The sequence below is a fragment of the Mytilus galloprovincialis genome, chromosome 10 (assembly GCF_965363235.1).
Source record: "Mytilus galloprovincialis chromosome 10, xbMytGall1.hap1.1, whole genome shotgun sequence".
Classification (NCBI taxonomy): Eukaryota; Metazoa; Mollusca; class Bivalvia; order Mytilida; family Mytilidae; genus Mytilus; species Mytilus galloprovincialis.
Genome location: NC_134847.1, coordinates 23,968,110 through 23,973,676, shown reverse-complemented (window position 1 = coordinate 23,973,676; position 5,567 = coordinate 23,968,110). Strand labels below are relative to the sequence as shown.

Here is a 5,567-nt window from a genome sequence, read left to right as displayed (position 1 = left end):
CACTACACCAGGACGACTGGATGCGATTTGACATACTTCATGGAAGCAAGATCTTTTAATAAGTGGGGCGAGTTGGCAGACTTTATTCAGTGGGATTTAAACCTTTTTGCGTCAATAAGTGAGTTGTCAGACTAGTTGTTCAATTTGATTTTACACTTTTTCAAAAGTGGAAAGAGTCGGTAAACAAGAGTGGGGCGATTTTTTTATAAAGTGCCGATATTGTGTGGGCCGATTGGCAAGTGGGGCGAGTTGACATCGTTTGATATCTAGTCATCGTGATCGGGGGTCATAAAGGGTATACATCATATAGTAATATATAAAGTATATTATAATGGTTGTGTGGCGTTCTAAACTCGATTTTATGAATTGTAGACGGTTTTTCGTCTAATCTAAAACAGCTGGGATGTAAAATAGTGTCCAGAGGATGATCTAACACTGACACACCAAGTCCGAATGGGATAACTATTAATGTATGTTGGAGTTAGTGTTTTGTTGTACTTCAGTGTTTCTGTTGTTTCGTTGTTTTCCTCTTATAGTTGATGTGTTTCCTTCGATTTGAGTTTTTAACCCGGATTTCTTTTCTCTCAATCGATTTATGACTTTTGAACAGCGGTATGCTATTGTTGCCTTTATTAAGGTGGCTCACCCCAATAAGGACCCCCTGTAGAATTTTTTTATTTTCACATATTTTGTAGATCTTTTTATGCTGAATCCAAAAATGCAAAGAAAAAAGGGGGTCACCAGGCTCGTTTTCCCCTCAAATTGAAGCGAAATGTGCGATTTTGACCCTATTTCCAAACATGCCCACCCTTTCAACAATAACGGTTACATCAAATTCAAAGACTTTTAAAACCAAGTCAGTATGATTTTTATGTGAAAAAAACATTAGAATTTGAAATGAAAACCTTTGCATTGGTTGTTTTTGACTTAAAAATCCTTTTATTTTCAGATTAATGTCTAAATTTTGCATTTTCTAATTTCAGTTTAAGGCAAAAAATATTGGTTTAATCGATTTTTCGTAAAATTTCCCCGGTAGATTTTTTTAAAAAACAGATATGTCAAAACTATGAACTTTTCGAACATTTTAAGGTAAAATAAAATGGGGGTCACCAGGCTTTTAAAAAAGTTACGAGCTTTTGTTTAACCCCTCTACCCCATAAGATCTGATTTCAATGCACTCCATTAATTACTTAATTGTGAATTCTTTATTGATGGCTTTAATAAAATAATGTTTGTAATTATATCAATAAACGATGACTGCATATAAATGTGGTTATGGTATTACTGTTTGTTATCAAAAAGCGAAATTTTGATTAATTTGGTGAAATACGGTAATTTTGTCTGGCGCGAGTTGCTTCCCTCTAATTTGGCGCCATTATCAGACCAGAGGAATTTCAAGGTCGCCATTGCCGAGCAGCATACTATATTGATGAATACGACCATGTGCATGCATAACAGACATTGTGGCGAATATACAACGATGAAGGTAGAGTTATTATATAAGAAAACATAGATTTCGATATATTAGGCAGCCAAATGTTATCAGTATAACGAAAAATACAAACTTGGGGGTTGTCTCAAAATACTTGCTACTGTTGAAAATCACTGCGGCTGAAACCTTGCACGGGCTCAATTTCTGTTCCATGTTTAATGTTATAGATCGTTATAGCTGGTATCTTATTTATGTGTTTATTTTACCCTTTACAGACAAGTTGTAAACGTCTGGCCAGTTTTTAAAAATATCCGGCCGAAGAGGAAGGGATGACATCTACTATGAAGCACCATGCACAACTGTCATTTTTACGCTACCGTTAGTGTCAGTCAAGGACGTATATTATGTTAGTTATACGTCCTTGTGTCAATGAACTAGTCTTTTTAATCATCATTTGTAATATCTAATTTCTTAGCCAAGTCAGGGTCATATGTATGTGGGGAACCCCATAACTTCCCTCGGAACAGTTTCTACTCCTTAGGCTTAGCCCTAACTATATTTCCCTTCCCTTTTTACCCTAACCCCCCCGCCCCCTCCCTTTTACTTCAATACTTCCATCTCCTTGCTCCAAGACAAAATAAAAATGACAAAATATATTTCCAAGATACCCCCTTTTCTCTGATCCCTCATTCCCCTGTCTCCTTATCCCTGTCCACCCCTCAATTAAGGTCCTCAAGGGGTTTGATTGACTTGTTTATTTTCTTGAGAATATGATATAGTTGGCCTAATTTGTAAATGATAAACCCTACACCATATTGAAGGATTTGTCTTGATCAATCACAATTTGTTTACCATAACCTCCCCCCCCCCCCTAATTCTGTTAGGTATACAAAAATGTCTTAAGGTCTAGTAATAGAAGTATCAAGGTTAAACATGTACAGAGTGTGGCCATAAGTATTTGTCACTTGAGATTTTTAGCTGTTCATGTATATATTGTATATAAAACTAAATTTTTTTTTTTAATATTTTGGATTGATTTTAAGCATCCTGGTACCAATAGAAGCAGTATTATAAAAGGTTTATTTTTTTGGTTATATTTTTTTGTGTCTCATTTTCATTATTTTCTGTAAAAATTTTCTATATATATTCAACCAAATTAAATTATAAAAAAATATTTTATGTGTTCTCAAGGGAAAACAAAAACACATGAAAACGAACCTATTATCAAATAAACACATATTAATTTATACCATTCTACTTCTTTTAAGGTTACCCTTGCATTGTCAGTCTTATCAAACTTGCATGTACCTCCCAAATTAGGTTTCTGTTCTCCAACTTCAGTTTGCCTCTACCAATGTTATGAAACTAATACACAATTAATGCATATATGATACTACAAACAAACAAACATGAAGTTTGAATTTTTGGTGGGGTCGCTTTTACTGTTCTGGAGTTATGCCCCTTTACAAATTAAAAAAATGCTGAATTTTTGTTCCTTTCATTAACACAAGTTTGCTTCATCCAAATGTTCTGAAACTTATATGCAATGCTAACTACAACAACACTCAGATCAAGTACAAATTTGGGTGGTGTCACTCTTTTCATTCTTTATATGCAAGCGGCAGCTCATCTGTGTCCCATGGACACATTACCCATTATGAACTAGTCTACATCTATATGCATTTCAGGGATGGGGTCGATTACTTTAAAATGTAATCGATTAAATTACAATTACTTTGCTAATAAAATGTAATCGATTACATTACAATTACACCCTATTTCATATGTAATCGATTACATTAGATTACTTTTCTTTGAAGTAATCATGATTACTTTAGATTAATTATGATTACATTGTTTTTTGCAATATCAAAGTTTTTTTTATAACTTTATATCCTCACAAAAAAGCTACTTTTGGTGCTTTTTTGAAAAGCCTTAATGTATTCATCTTATTTAAAAGAATTTATAGACAAGTACAGTGTAATATGTGTAATTTGATAAAATAGCTATAGACAAGTGTCCTTTCTCCATGTAAAAGATATAACTTTATTTTATTCTACAAATTTTAACCAATAGCCTAATTAACAAAAACCCTGAAGAAATAAGGAAAAATTAATTAAGTATAGTTTTATTGTCTGTTGGGACATAATTGACACATCCATTAATGTTTTTACAGGTGTTAATCCCTTCTTCCATTTTTTTTAACAAACAATAGGTGAGCTTGGGTATTAAAATTGTATTGTCTTAATAACAATATCAATAAAGTTAAAAGTGCTTGATTGTCATTATTTGTTTGAAAATTTTTAATACTTGATCTAATTAATAATTACTAGAATTATTTCAGGTGAAAGCACAAAACAGCGTTGTAACTTAGGAATGAATATACATTTCTCTTTAAATTAAGAAACAGTGTATTGTAATAAAAGGTATTTTGTATTCATGAAACTTCTGAGGTCACCTTTTGTTTGTAATATTATGCCATATGTATATACTGTACATGTTCTTGTTTATACTGATGAGCCATAAGGCTCAAAGTTAATAAAGAATAAAAAAACTAGAAAGCACATATTATATATGAATTTATGGAAAACAAAATTTATTCAATTTGTCAATAAATGAAATCTGGTTTTAATTTCCATTTTGAATAAAGTGGGCTCAAATACATGTATTCATATATCGACAATCAAAGTCAAATTGGAACTAAATGTTTTCTGCATTTGAATTTCAATGTAGTTATGTAAAAATATTGGATAAACTTGTATGAAATTGGAGTAAATATCAGAAGTTTTCAAACAAGGAAAAGAATGCTTACAAGGCATTTAATCTTGTATCATAATTAAGAGCTCAATCTCACAACAAAATATTGGAGAGGCAATTTCCTTTTGTTAACTGTTAACAAAGTAAAACATTTGGTTATACAGATTTTTTATATATAAAAAGAAGATGTGAGATGATTGCCAATAAGACAACTGACCACAAGAGACCAAAATGACACAGACATTAACAATATATATTTAGATGATACAATTTATCCCATTAAACAAGGTCCCATCGTTTTGAATACTATACTAGTTTTATGATTTTCATTCAAGCTTTACATTTTCTTATTTTCATCTTGTCTATCAAAAACTATTTTCATATATATACAAAATTTGTAATCAGCAAGTAATCATATGAATGTAATCTTAAAGTAATCTAAAAGTAATCATGATTACACCTGTTTTTTGCAATGTAATGGATTACATTATGATTACTTGTAATCAGAAATGACATGATTACTGATTACAGCTGATTATGATTACTGATTACGATTACCCCATGCCTGATGCTTTTGAATGTCAATAATTGTTGATTTTCTGACAGAATTACTCTGATATTTAATTTCAGGCTGCAAGTACATTTGTACATGTACATTGCAAATGGAAGGAGTGATCTTGGAATGTTCAACTTTACTTGGAAACTATTGGCAAAGTACTGACAGAATTTCATGAGAAGCCAGTATCATATTCTAGTCTTGCAACCGGAAACTATGCGTAAAGTGCTGAAACTTAAGAACAACATTCTGCATGTATATATGCAATATGTGTTGCCACAATCCACTTAAGGAGCTAAGATCAACAATAAATTGGAACTACATGTATATGCTTTAGTGCTGTCAAAATCCTTTAAAAAAATCCAATCAAAAGGACCTACTTCACCTATATATATAATTGCTACCTGTCCCAATGATGAATACAGATCATATATATGAGTCTTATAAAAAAAACAGTGAAGGAGAATAAAAATAATGAAAATATAGAGCTGATCAGCTAATGATTGTACATGTACATGTATGTACATGATGTATACATGGCAACAATTCTTACATGTATACTAGTACATTGAAATTAATTATATTAATAAATGTTTTATAAATTTGATCTCATATATATAGATATTTAATAGAGGAATAAAATCAATCACGTTTCAAAAATTTGCTTTAGTTGAGGCTTTTTTTACACTCGTTTTCAGGACATATTATGGTATACCATTGACTGTCCGTCGTCAACATGTCGGACATATACTCAAAAATAATAAATACTAAAAGGTACATGTATAGTAGATAAACTATTTGCGTGCAATAATTTACAATTCT

General features: G+C 31.4%; 1 long non-coding RNA gene across 1 annotated transcript; it reads left to right on the top strand.

The window, feature by feature from the left end:
* Positions 1-647: 647 nt before the first annotated feature.
* Positions 648-5,072, top strand: LOC143049043 (uncharacterized). The gene is made up of 2 exons (XR_012970022.1): positions 648-1,486; positions 4,820-5,072. It is a non-coding gene; the product is annotated as an uncharacterized LOC143049043 (long non-coding RNA).
* Positions 5,073-5,567: the final 495 nt, after the last annotated feature.